A 14926-nucleotide genomic window follows, 5' to 3' on the forward strand; every position below is an offset into this window, starting at 1 on the left:
CTAAACATGTACCACTCTAAGGGGGCATAAGTCATCCTCAGATGACTTTAAATTGACAAGGGCGGGGAGAAGTTAACATAAAAAAAAAATCTTTCTACTCAGAGATAATGTGGGAAATTGCAGGTGCCCAAATGGATGTGAGGCTCCCAAGTGAAATCAAGTGGAGTGAGTGCCTAACTCACTCAGACTCTGTAAGAAATACTGCTTGAACATAGTGGGCACATCTAAATGTGCATTAATGTGCTTTTTCTAATGCGCATTAAAATTAGTACCTCCAATATGATATATTAAATTAATGCACATTAGACTGTGCTAATGCGCAGTAGCACATTTTCATGCTTTTTAGTGATGCTTAGTGCACAGTAGGCTATTTTACGGTGCATTAGCATAACGTCATGGGGTTTTTTACATGATACTTTAATGTGCAGTAAAATAGTCGACTGCACATTAAAGCACACATGTAGATGTGCCCACTGAATTCCAAAATTATGGTGCTTTTAAAGCCAAACTATCTGAATAGAAGGAAAGCTGTGTTTGGAGTGATTTACTTTTTAAACCCACACAGCAAATAATTATAGTTGTACTTATTAGTTAAGGTTTTGTGGCATGTTTGGCATAGTTTAGAGTATATAGAACAATGTAATGTTGTTGTAATTAAGTACCCTTTAATATTTACAATAATCAAATATGACCCAAGAGATGCTGAATACCTACATTTCTGTGATGCCCAATTATGAGATTTATATATTAGAAACAGGGTCAGGTCAATAAACTGCATTCAGTTTTTTAATAAAACGGGTAATAAGCAGTACAGGAGACACTGCCATTCGCGGGGGATAATGTCTCATATCCCCCGGGAATGGTGAAATCCATGAATAAGGCACTGCGTTCATGAATGCCATCTGCGTTCATGAACGCAGTGCCCCTGGTGGCTAGGGGGCGGCATGGCTACGCTGGCGGTGGTAGGAGCACGACAGTGGCAGGAGCCCAGCGGTGGTGGGAGCCTGGTGGCAGCAAGTGCGGAGCTCCCGACGACCTCCTTTAAGTGTATTTTCAGATGCGGGTTCAGCATTTGCAAGTATTTGAAACCACAAATGCCGAACCCACGAATAGCGAGGGTTTCCTGTACCAGTAACATACTTAGTCTATAATTATTAATACATGAAGAAAATTATGGCGGGAATATAGCATTCATTTTTAACTGCAATAAAAGAACCTTATTGTTTGTCATTCAGTTGTTTTTTTATGCACTCTTTATTTCTCCTGACTCTATTTCTCCCCCATTCAATGATTAGCACATTGATCCCTACATCTTATTTTCAAATAGATCCTGGCAAGATGGCAGTGTGCACACTGAAATGCTCTATTCTCAGGAACTGAGCGTAACACTGCACCCATAGCAGATATCAGGGAATAGGAAGACCCCCCACAACCACCTTTCTTCATATCACAATCAAAAAAGAAAAAAAAAGGAAGAAGCCCCCGTGCCTGTCCTCCCCTGCTTCTAATGGTTTAAGTTTTTGTCTCATTATGCCTTGTAACACAACTAAGTAAATCCAAATAACTGGGCAGTAATGAATTATAAATGGAACAAAAATGAGTGTACTATTAATACCACTCCCAGAAGAGGATAAAAGGGATCAGCAGTTTTATCCCATGGTGCAGCTGAGAACTGACAGACAGGCTGCGCTGACATTGTGAGGCCGCACTGTTTTCATAAGGGAAAGAAAAATCCCTTATGGACGTGAAGTGATATTTTAACCACTCCTGTAGCCTAATGTTTAAGAGCTCATCTCCAGCCCTGCACACCATGTTTTGTTCCGGGAGATCACAGCTCCCTTGAATAATATAATTGCTTGTAAGCGGCGCAGTCCTAAAATGGAAACATGGGATGTTAAAACGAGGGCTAATTTTGCAAGAGAACAATCTCGTCTTGAAGCCACATGAAATATGCCCATATAAAATAGTGAGTAAACAAAATTCTGCGCTTAACAATCTCCAGGCACTTCAGCTTTCCCACAGAACTGACCCCTATAACTGTAACAGAGTGATATGGATGAATAACAAAGCTCTGCAGAAAAGTACAGATTGACCCAGCCATGACCTTCCTCCAGCCAGGTGCAGCAGGGACACGCAGTCTGGCACATTCCACTTTAATTTTGCTTTGGTAAAGAGCTGATAAAGTCCCATCTAGTCCAGTGCTTTCATTTTGGCATGTATTCCGGAGATAAGAGGAGTATTTTCTAAATTATTTACTAATAGCAGATTTGGGAGAGGAAAAAAAAAAAGGAAATAAAGGAAAAGCAGCCCAGGGTACTCTACTTAAGTGCAGGGAGCCTTATTCCTCCCTCACTTTCTTCTCAGCTGATAAGGGGATCACTCACAGGTTTTTTTAATTCCTCTCGTGGGGCCCAATCCAGTGAAATGGCAAGCAGCTTTCCATCCTCTGCCCTGCTTCAGGATGTTTTAATGTGATCACGTGCTAAAATCCAGTTGATTCCAGCCTAATTTGAAAAAGCTGCTATGGTTCTTTCTGGAACAGAAATACTTTCCTAAGGCAGGGTTTTGCTGGTCAGGATCAAGCCTTGAGAGTGGGGATGGGGGTTAGATATAAGGCCAGCCCTCCTCAAACTGGAATCAAAGAAATATCTTTTAACAGGGAAAGAATGGGGCAGGGGTGGCCAGCCTACAGCACGTGCGCCACAAGTGGCCCAGGCATGCAGCAGATCAAAGCGGAGATGTGCAGCACAGTGGCAGACAGGGCAGGAAGCAGAAATCAGAACAGCAGATGGGGCAGGGAGCATAGGGCAGAAAGCAGAGAAGCAAATCAGGCATAGGAAGTGGATTGGAGGCTCAGCAGGGATGGTTCGGGGCTAATTTGTAGCACTCCTACCAAAAAGGTTGTCCCCCAATGGAATGGACATTGATTTTAAAGGGACACTGTCAACCTGACATCTAGTAAGTTGAAAAAAAAAAGAAGGAAGGGAGTGGAATTAAAACAGTTTCAGATATTTTTTGGCCCTCTGTCTCTGCAATCTGTACAGCTTTATCATTCTTTTTTTCAAAGGCTTTTCTCTCCCCTTTGCTGCATATGAAAAGCTCACTTGAACCATGGGTGAAAACAACTAACCCAGTGATTGCTGTAAACTGCACGAAGGAAATGAGCAGAAGATGCAGAGAAAAATATTGGGAATTAAAACAGTCTCAGATATTTTTTGGCCCTCTGTCTCTGCAATCTGTACAGCTTTATCATTCTTTTTTTCAAAGGCTTTTCTCTCCCCTTTGCTGCATATGAAAAGCTCACTTGAACCATGGGTGAAAACAACTAACCCAGTGATTGCTGTAAACTGCACGAAGGAAATGAGCAGAAGATGCAGAGAAAAATATTTGTTTGCTTCAATTCTTCTCGAGTAGATAGTCATATTCAGTGTCAATTTTAAACACATTCGGAAAGAAGAGTTTCAGAGACAGCCTGTGTTTTAAGAGAGGGCTTGATCCTACTACATTAAAATCAATGCGAGCCTTTCCCATTGACTTAAACTGGTACCGGATCAAGCCACCAGAGTGTTAGGTTCACAACATCTTTTTAAAGTTACAAAAGCCACTGGGCAGCATTTTCAAAAGCAAGTGGATGTGTTATTTGTGGGGTATTCATTTGTAAGTGCTCAACCTGAGGCAACTCAAAGCAGCCTGATTTTTAGTGAGCAAGTGTTCAGCTTCTTCTGAAAATCAAGCCACTTTAAAGGTGGCTCAATCAAAAACCATGAGTTTCCTTTGAAACTCTTGGCTTTCAGATCTAGGGGAGGGGAATAGGTAAAGGTCCCTAAGAAAAAAAGGGCTAATGACTCTGCCTAACTGTACAAACTTGTTTCATCTCCACGTTTGCATTTCAGTCTCTATGGTCAGCTCAGTATAAATAAATCTGCTTTAGGCTGAAAACACCCCAAACTATCCAAGGAACAAGATGATTGATTCTATTTGTCAGTCCCAGAGGAAACACAGAGACAGACAACCAGAAATCTGTTGAGCAGAGTCAGAGTCTTACTAACATGGTGTGGAAAAGGAAGAAGCATACATGCTCTCAGATGGACAAGGCCTATCTCCTTGCAGCTCTTTTTTTTGACAGTGCCATGATTACTACTGCAATTAAGTAACTGTCTCAATTTGTCCACATAAAACAAGGTGGCACAGTTCCTTCTGCTTCAGCTGCAAATAAGACTGCAACAGTTCGTGAAAGGTACTTACCTGCACTTATGCACTCCTTGTCTCACATCCCATAGTTTGTCTGAATATTAACAAGATACTTTCTCACCAGGCTAATAGAAGTCATATGCCACTGTATGTACTGACACAACTACTACATGGGTTTAGTTTCATCTGCATTGAAATTGGATGGCAATGGAATCTCCTGGCAGGGTGAAACATAGATGCGGCCGGCCGTCAGCAACCTTTATCCATGCCAGCAGCCCGTCCTCCTTTTCACTGGTCCAGAGACCAGGAAGCACAAGGCTTGTCTCAAGCTCACAACTCATGGGTTCACAGCACAGACCTCTTTATCAGTTGCCAGCAGGCTGGTCTCCTGTAACATTTTCATCTGTGACCTTTCCTCCCCCCCCCCGCTTTCCCCAGCCTTTCATGAGAAAAAGAGTCTTCCTTAACTGTCACGCGCAGATCTCTTTAGCATGTTAGTGTTTAAGAGGTATGTACGAGTTACAGTTGTGAACAGGCCATGTTTTAAGCAGCAGAGGTTTTGGGTGTGGGACTTGCATTGTATCCTGTCCTGGACTATTACTCAAAAATGCCATTGGCTTTCCTGAGAGGTCCAAGTATGGAATAATGGTGGGAAATGCCCCTGAGCGACCAGGAGTTGCAGAATGAGAGGCACAATTTGAAGTGAAATATGCAGGGAAATATTTGCAGCTTGATTATTAGTGGGGCCAGACTTTATTCCCATGCAAAGCCAACATAATTGAACTGCATGCCACAAAGAATGGAGGGGGCTGATAGGAAAACAGTCTTCACCCTTGGGCTCAATGCAGTAGTAGAGCTATGCTACTGCTGTGATAGCAGGCTGCGTGGGGTTTGGGGTTTTTTTTCTTTGAATAGCTGTAGTAATCCCTCCCCTCCAAACTCCTTATTTATAACCTTTGATTCTCTCCTATGCTGTTCCTTCTACAGTGCCCCTTCTTCCTCCCTGTGCAAGAGCTTACTGACAGGTTCCACTGTGATTTGTTTTTCTCTTCCCTCCTTTTCTCTTCTTTCCCCTTCCAACAACTTCTTCTATTTATACCCTTACGTTGGTGGCAAGTATTCCAGCTGACTCTCTAACCCTTTCATCTGCCCCCTGATTTGCTCAGTTCACAGCTGCTAACATCTTTCACACCCACTTCCATCTGCTCCCTTACCCTCTCTCTCACTCCATCAAGCTTTCTCTAGTCCTATGCTATTGTCTTCATTAAGTGTCTCACTTTCTTTCTTCCTTTCACATCCCAAATCAGTGAACCTGGAGCTCCTTTCCTCTTACTTCATCCTAGACTCTTTCCAATCTGGTTTCTGCCCTCTCCACTCCTCTGAACTCACTCGGGCCAGGTCTTTCCCGACTTCTTTAGGCAAAACACAACGGACTTAAATTTGTCTCTTCTATTTTTCCTCCTCAACCCCTTATCCTCCATCACCTTTCATGACTCCATCACGTCCTCATCATCTTGGATGTATGATTTTTCCTTCAGTAGCTCCTTCAGTGTATCTTACTTCTCCTTCTATTATTTAAGGTTACCTGTCCTTCTGGTTTCAGTCCTTATCAAAAGTTGTCAAGGCAAATGTTTATACCTTTAAGAATCCTGAACCAATTTTCTTCAAATTTCACAATTTTTGGCTATCTCATTGAGATCAAAAAGTGAAGTACATTTCTGTACATCAGTTCATGTACAGAAATAGTTACAGGAACTAGTTATCCTTTGGTTAACCATTGCGTTTTAAGTAGCCATGAACAGGACAAGTTTAGTGATCAGAAGTGTAACTAACTAGTGGCTAAGTCCACACCTTGTTATGCTACTGCCTTAGATCTTTGTCTCTGCTGGTCCTGATATATTTATTTCAGTTTTGTAGATACAGAAGTGACCACAGGGCCTTTGTTTTAAATGTAATTATTGTTTGACTCATTGGAATTACAGTACCACATCAGGAGTGACCACAGTTCATCATTTCAATATTGTTCTCTTGCACTTTCCAGCCCAACCAGGATTTGGAGTTAGGCATGTGTAGAACAGTACACCCGGGTGCGTCTACATGAGATGCTAGAAGTGCAGTAGACTAAATCTAGTGCACATTAGCATGTCAAGGCAAAAGCCATGCTAAAGTGCTAATGCTCAGTAGAATTAGTCTACTGAGGTAAAAAACCTGTGCTGGTACTACAGTACATAAGTGCCGATATTACAGGTACTAACTACATGCACCATAATTATGGCACATTAATGCACACGTAGACATATCCTATGACTAATGCTTTACTGCTTTTTTGGCCTATCTAGGACCTAATGTGAGGCTAATAGAAAAATGCCCATGGAATATAATGGGCTTTGTTTAAATCCAGGGTAGAGCAATATTGCTAGTTTTCTTGGAGGAAGTCACTTCTGTGAATGTAAAGGCAATGTAGCAACCACCTAATTTAATGGGGGAAAACAAAGAAAGGAATCTCCAGGCTGAATATATGGGCATTAGTTGTGACCCATGCCTTCAAAATCCCCAAAGAAGTTAATACCAGAAAACTGGTGATTGTAAAGAAATGCACAGGTATCCTGTTCTTCCTACCTGTCAACCTTAGTCTGACACTTCATTTTGTCAGGAGTAGGCAAAAAAATTCCATCATGGAAACATGTGTCTTTTTACTTTTGGAAAAATCTTGGTGACATGGAATGATGCCATAAAATGGGATACACTGTTTACAGTGTTATGCAGCACTTCAACAGCAAAGCAAGTAATCAATCATCATGTATTTATTCAAGGAAATTATCTTTGCCTCTTGTATGTCACTCTTCTACAAGCAGGATTCAGTTTTTAAAGATATATTTATGTATTTGTTGCAAATTAATCTGTGAATAATTTGTAAGTGCATATCTTGCTCTATGGAGTTTGTGAAATTTGAGCTGCACTGTTTACTTTGATTGGCCAGATAGGGCACCTGGTTCTACAGCTGTATTCTGATTGGATTAGCTGAATCTCTTAGATCCTAAGAAGCAGAGACATGTAAATGAATTTACAATTTGTTTTCTTTAAAAGGCATTAATATTTGCTGAAAGCTTATGGTTTCTGCTCAAATTCCTGCCAGTGAATTTGAATGGAAAAAGAAAGGGACTGAACTGCACCTTATTAATATCAGTGAATTCTGTTTTTCTTCTAAGGTACATGTCCAGCCCTAATTATCACGTGATGTCTCTTTGGGTCATGGAAGGCTGGGTCAAAAATTACCAGAAAATATTTTTTCAGAATGATATATCAATTACAACTTAAAGAGATTCGCCATATGCTGGGATCTGTCTGTTGCACAATAAGATATTGTATCCCCCAACAGCCCCTGAGCCCGGGTAGCAGGGGAGCATTCCAGTAATTATATCAAATCCCCAGTGCATTTAGAAGTAAACTATCTAGAATAACAAATTTTAATAGCATGTCACTCTTCCATCTCCTAAGTATGAATGAATAAATTGGAGGGATGTTCTGGGGATTCCTAATCAACCCTGCACTTGGGAATTTACATACCCAGTTTTCACTTTAGTTAACAGGACATATATACAAAACTCTCTGCGTACTCCTATGCCTCTTTGGCTCTTTATTCCTGCCATTCACCTTATGTCTGAGTCATTTCAAATATCTCCTCTTTCTGCCCTGCCCTCAAACAAAATAGCATTTTTGTAATGCAAACTGAAATAAAAATGCCTAACTTGAACTTAAGGCCCCAAAATGCAGCTTTAAATTTTAATGGTGAAAATGTTGTATTTGGAAAAAAAATAAAAGAAGAACTTGAAAGAGATAAGGAAATTAAATTACATTCCTCTGCAGGACCAAATGTCTTCTACTGACTGTGAGAGTTGTAAGGGGTATCTTTATAAAATACAGATTCCCATAGGGGACTTAAAAGCAATTAAAATAACATTAGCATTTTTCATAAATTTACAATGCTTTTGTGTGTGTTATAAAACCATACAAATTATTGAAAAGTTATTTGTATTAAGAATACAGACTATGCAGATAATTTGCATGATTTAGAGGCTGCAGCTACAAATGGTGAGTGGGCTAACTGAACCATGGTTTACTGTATTGGCATCTACAGTTGTGACAAGTAGCCTATAGCAGTGTACTTTGCTGACAAATGTTAAGTTACAGTGCTACAGAAGTAGTGATTTTTTTTAACTACATCAAGTGTGCAGTGACACTAAAAATTAGTTTCAACATACTGACTAAACAGCTACTCTATCATTTGGGATAAAGGCAAATGGATTCATCAGAGGGAAAAAAAAACCCTGGATTTCACAATTCTTAAAAATGAATATAGGGTCCAAACAGAATGGGTATGTGAGCCATGTTTCTGGATTTCATTGGAAACAAAAAAAGATGGATTTTGGGGTGCAATTTCCTCACATGTTCCTTGTTATCATAATTTTAAGTGTCATATTTTCTTGATTATTTGGTTGGCCAAAGAAGATTTGACTTCAAAACAGTCCCGGAGCACTTCCCTCCTTGACAACATCCACTGACTGAAGCAAGAGATTTTGTAAAGTCAGCAACATCAGGAATAAAAATATTAGAGGTCCTGAGTCCCATTTACTCTAAATCCCCCTACACCATTCTAACAGCATAAAGGGTACTTTTATGTCAGAGCAAATTACATTTAAATATGATTTACACTCACTTTAAAGCTATTTCACAGGGTCAGAGTGAAATCCTGGCCCCATTAAAGTTACAGGCAAAATTCCAGCTGCCAGAATTTCACCCCCAGAGTGGTGTAAATGGTCCTTAGCGTACATGAGAATCTAGTCCAGAATAAGGAAAGCACACACAAAAACTAGTTAGCTCCCGTGTCTTGTGTACTATAGAAAGGATATACTTCAAATACCTTCCTTTCTGCTTTTCCTGGGAGAGGTATTTGAAATAAAGCTTTGTTATAGTACACAAGACACAAGAGTTATTTGTACCTTATTCTTTCTTTTGGGGAATGTTTCTGAGGCAAAATTCACGTAAAACTCCCATGAGCCACGACTCTTCCTTGGAGTCTTTTGATTGCACTGTGTGAAATGACCATAACCAAGCATGTGAACTAATACCATGAAAACTGAGATAAGAAGTAATGCCTAAAGCAGGGGCAGGCAAAATCTGGCCCGTGGGCCGAATCTGGCCTGCCAGGCAATTTCATCTGGCCCCCAGGTGCCCACCAACTAATTGTACCCCACCTAGCCTGCATGCCTCGCTCCCACCCATGTGGGTGGAAGGGCCTGGCCAGCCAGCATGCAGCTTCCCGGCAGGGGTGCTGCTGCCACTGCTGTAGCCACCAAGGGACGTGCTCAGCTTCCCCAGCCTCCCGCTTGCTCTGGGCACCAAGTAGGGAAGTGGCAGGGTGTGAGCGGGGGAGGGGAGCTGCGGCTAGGCAGGAGTATAGAGCATGGAGCTGGTAGCAATACAGAGCCCACGCCCAGGGGGATGGTGGGAACATGGAGCTCAGGTGGACAGGGTGTGGGTGTCAGGTAGAGTGGGGGATTGTGAGGCCCCCACTCACTGCCCCCCATGTGCATAGTCCACACCAGTGGCAGCAGCAGGTGTTCAGGGCACTCGTGGTCTGCACAGGCACTACCACCCAGCATTGCGCAGCTCCGGCCAACACTGCATGTAGTGGTGAGGAGCGTGGCCAAGCCAGCTTGCCTTTATCATGCAGGGCTCCGCATGGTGCACCACAGCTCTGCACCACAAAGGGAAGCCCCATGCAATAGAGCTGGCTGCCTTCCCCACTCCCTGCCATGCAGATCCCGGGATTCCACTGGAAGTAGAGCAGAGTCCCAGGGCCTGCATGGCAGAGAGCAGGGAAGTCAGCCAGCTCTATCGTGTGGGGCTTCCCCGGTAGCACAAAGCTGCACATGCACTTTGCAGAGCCCCATGTGATAGAGGCAGGATGGCCTGGCTGCACTCCTTGCCACCATGTGCAGCACTGGCTGGAGCCGTGCACCTCTGGGCAGCAGTGCCTGTGCAGACCATGAACACCCTAAGCACCCACTGCCTCCTGCTGCTGATGCTGCTGCTATGGCTGGTGGGGGCTGTGCACCATGGGAGATAATGTGTGGGAGTCCCCACAACCCCTCACCCTCTCTCTCACTCCACAAATGCCACACATCCACACCCCGCCTCCACAACCCCACCTCATGTACACTCCCAACATACTGCATTGCCCCCACACACACAGCCACAACCCCCTACAAGCACCCCCACACACAACCCACACCCCACCATACACACATACCCACCCCCAACCATACCCCACACCTCCCACACACAATTACAAGAGTAAGACTTTATTTTTCAGTTATAATCCAATCATCTCTATATATAGTACACAAACACAAATCATGACAAAAATATTTTTTGTAAAAATATGTTATAGTAAAAAGCACTAATTGTGTCCACCCAGAGGCACTAGAGGTTCAGACAGAAGTTACACTGATTGCACAATCAGCCCCTTGAAATCACTCTATAGGCATGCCCTAGCAGTAATAATGGCTTCAGAGCATTTTAAAAGTTCCTGATTATAAGACAAATTAACCCACATTATCTGAGGGTTCAAATGAAGGCACTTCAAAGCAGAACACCTTCAATAACTCCTGTGTGCTTGGGCAGCTGGGATGATGCAGCCCAGGCCTGCCCCAGTGCTGTCTGCAGAATGGGAGGGAGGGAGATGGCAGGGAAGGGAGCGTAGGCTAGGGGTTGCCCAGGCTGCACTAGAGAGGGAAGCAGGTAGATTGGAGCACCCCACCTTGGGGGAGAGCTTCAATCTTCCCTCCCCCACTCCAGCACAGGCTCAGCAAACCAAAGCCTGAGTTCACTCCTCTACTTTCTCCCCCCACCCCTCCCACCATGCAGACAGCACCAGAGTTGGGAGCAGAGGGGGGCAGGGCTAGGGAAGACAAACTGCAGACTTGCAGCTCCTCAGCCAGATTGTCTCCAACTGAAATTGATCCCCCACTCTCCCAACCCAACAGCGAACATCTGTTGGGTCAGGAAAGTCAGTCTAATTTGTGATGTTTTCTGTGAATCATAGAATTATAGAAAATTAGGGTTAGAAGGGACCTCAGGAGATCATCTAGTCCAACTCTCTGCTCAAAGCAAGATGATCCCCAACTAGATTATCCCAGACAAGGTTTTATCTAGTTAGGTCTTAAAAACCTCCAAGGATGGAGATACCTTTTGGTGCCTGTCACATTAAGGGCCAGAGTAGCAGCAGGGCAGATGGCAGGTGCAGGCCATCCCTGATGAGGTGGTCATGTGACTGTAGGAGGGCTGTGTGATTGGAGGAGGAGGCTGAGCAGCCTCCGTTTTAACTCAGGCCCTCAGGGCTGGCAGCCAGAAGAACACCACCTGTCTGAGCTGCAGCTCAGAATATCTTGAAGGTAAGGGCAGGAGCTATGGGGATGGCAGGAGGCTCCTTGTCCTGCAGCATGACATAAAACTACACCCTGCTAGGGAAGAATGGCCCGGTGGAACTACTTGTGGTGGGGTAGTTCCCCAGAAATGCCAGGTCAGTTGCCTCCCCAGTGAAAAGCGGTAGGGGTACCTTATAACTCCAGCTCCCCCCACCCAGTGGGTAATTTAGAGCAGGGCCAGGCTTGGGGGCCAGGCACGGCTACAGATACCTAAGCCCCATGGTGTGTAAGACCCTGGAGGCCCCAGTGAGGGGACAGAGAAATAGAATGGCCCCAGTAAGGGAGCAGAAATATGTGTGGTTACCCTCACAGAGTAGGGTGCACAGTGGCAGCCTGAAGGCCTGTGCATTGGGGTGTAGAGGCGGGTTGCAAGGGCAACCTGAACAGCTGCACAGGGGTTGTGTTGAGTAGGGCCCTACAAGGGGCAGTTTGGCCCGGCCCTGGGCTGGTGCTATAACCAATATATGATGCCATCTGTGACACATGGGACATGGTGTAGGGGAGGAAGGAGCTGTGTATAACACTCCAGGCATTGGAGCATTAAATGGGCAGCCTCCCACATATTTACATCCAGTTTATTGAACAGCAAGTTGGAGCAGGTGACGCAGAGCAGACTGCCCTAGACAGGTGGGTGCGCCAACATTCCAACTGGTCTCGTAATGGTCCCCTTGTCACACACAATCTCTCTGGATAACCTGTTCCAGCACTTTACTACCCTCCTATGGACAGAGTTCTTTTCTTAATATCTAACCTAAACTTCCTTTGCTGCAACTTGAGACCATTTCTCCTTGTTCTGTCATCTGCCACCACTGAGAAAAGTCTAGTTCCATCCTCTTTGGAACCACCTGTCAGGTAGTTGAAGACTATTATTAAATCCCACTTCAGCCTTCTCTTCTCCAGACTAAATGAGCCCATTTCCTTCAGACTCTCCTCATAAGACATGTTCCCCAACCCCCTAACCCTTTTTGTGGCCTTCTGCTGGACTCTCTTGAATTACTTCACATCCTTTCTGTAGTGTGGGGCCCAAAACAGGACACAGTATGCCAAATGTGGCCTCAACACTGCCAAATAGAGGGGAAGAATCACTTCCCTTGATCTGCTGGCAACACTCCTACAATGAAGCCCAGTATGCCAATAGCCTTCTTGGCAACAAGGGCACAATGTTGGCTTATATTCAACTGACTGTCCACTGTAACCCACAGATCCTTTTCTGTAGAGCTGCTGCTTAGCCAATTGTCCCCCAGCCTATACCGGTGCTTGAGACTGTTCCATGCCAAGTGCAGGACTTTCCACTTCTCCTAAATGAACCTCATGAGATTTCTTTTAGTTCAGTCCTCCAGTTTGTCAAGGTCTCTCTGAATCCTAGCCCTACCCTCCAGTGTATCTACTACTCCACCAGTTTGGTGTCATCTGCAAGCTTGCTGAGAGTGTACTCTATCCCATCTTCCAGGTCATTGATGAAGATATTGAACAAAACTGGCCCCAGGACCAACCCCTGGAACATGCCACTTGATGCCAGATGCCAACTAGACATTGAACCATTGACTACTACCTGTTGAGCTCAATGATCCAGTCAGTTTTCTATCCACTTTACAGTCCATTCATACAGCCTGTACTTTCTTAGCTTTCTTGCAAGAATGTTGTGGGAGACTGTATCTAAAACCTTGCTAAATTCAAGGTACACCACATCCACTGCTCTCCCCACATCCACAGAGCGAGTCATCTCATCATAGAGGGCAATCAGGTTGGTCAGGCATGGTCTGCTCTTGGTGAATCCATGCTGACAATCTTATCACCTTCTTCTTCTCCAAGTGCTTCAAAATGGATACCTTGAGGATCTGCTCCATGATTTTCCAGGGACTAAGGTGAAGCTGTCTGGTCTCTAGCTCCCCAGACTCACCTTCTTCCCTGTCTTAAAGATGGGCACTAGATTTGCCCTTTTCCAATCATCCAGGACTTGTCCCAATTGCCATGAGTTTTCAATGATGGCCAGCAGCTCTGCAATAACATCAGCCAATTCCCTCAGCACCCTCAGATGCATGGCATCCAGCCCCATGGATTTGTACATGCCCATCTTTTTTAAATAGTCCCTAATCTGTTCTTTTGCCACTGTTCGCTGCTCACCTCCTCCCCAAACTGTGCTGCCAGGTGCAGTAGTCTGGGAATTTACCTTGCCTGTGAAGACTGAGATGAAGAGGCATTGAATACTTCAGCCTTTTCTGCATCCTCTGTCACTAGGTTGCCTCCCCCATTGAATAAGGGACCCACACTTTCCCTATCCTCCTCTTGTTGCTGACATACTTGTAGAAACCCTTCCTGTTACCCTTCATGTCCCTTTCTAGCTGCAACTCAAATTACACTTTCACCTTCCTGACTTCATCCCTTCTTGCCTAAGCAATACTTTGTACTCCTCCCTTTTTGTGTTTTAGCTTACTGAAGAGTTCCCTGCTTAGCCAAACTGGTCTTCTGCCATACTTGCTAGGCTTCCTGCACATTGGGATAGTTTGTTTCTGCACCCCCAGTAAGTTTTATTTAAAGAACAGCCAGCTCTCCTGGATTCCTCTCCCCCTCATACTGGCCTCCCAGGGATCCTGCCCATGAGTTCCCTGAGTCCTTTCTGAAGACCAAGGTCCTTCCTTCCTTTCCTCAGGATCCTGAGCTCAGTTACCTCATGGTTGCTGCTGCCCAAGTTGCTACATTCTGCACCAGTTCTTCCCTGTTTTTGAGCAGCAGATCAAGAGGAGCATGGCCCTAGTTGGCCTCTCCAGTATTTGCACCAGGAAGTTGTCCCCAACACTGCCCAAAAACTTCCTGGATTGCCTGTCCCCAACACTGTGCAAAAACTTCCTGGTATTGTTCTTCCAGCAGCCATGAGTTAGACAGGGGAACTGCATGTCTGTCAGCACCCGTGATGTCATAAAAAAACCTCACCCTTCTTGATGCTCCTAGTGGGCTTCACAAGTTGTTTGTGGATTGCAGGCAACTGCCACTAAGAAAAGACTGCAAGTGCTGTGCTGTTGCTTGCAACTAGTAAAGATGTGTTTACCATAGGCATCATGCATTCATTAACCTGGAATCACACCATGAAAATAAAGAGGGCCCAATCCACTGCCAACAAGGCTCCTCTTAGTGGATTTTTGACACAATGGAACTTAGCCAAGCTAGATTTTTATTAACTAGTGCCTTATTTTGCACTACAAGACAGGTGTTTAGTTTTATGCGGGGGTGGGGGAAGGAGGGAGGGA

Source organism: Alligator sinensis, unplaced genomic scaffold (assembly GCF_000455745.1).
Source record: "Alligator sinensis unplaced genomic scaffold, ASM45574v1 scaffold219_1, whole genome shotgun sequence".
Lineage (NCBI taxonomy): Eukaryota > Metazoa > Chordata > Crocodylia > Alligatoridae > Alligator > Alligator sinensis.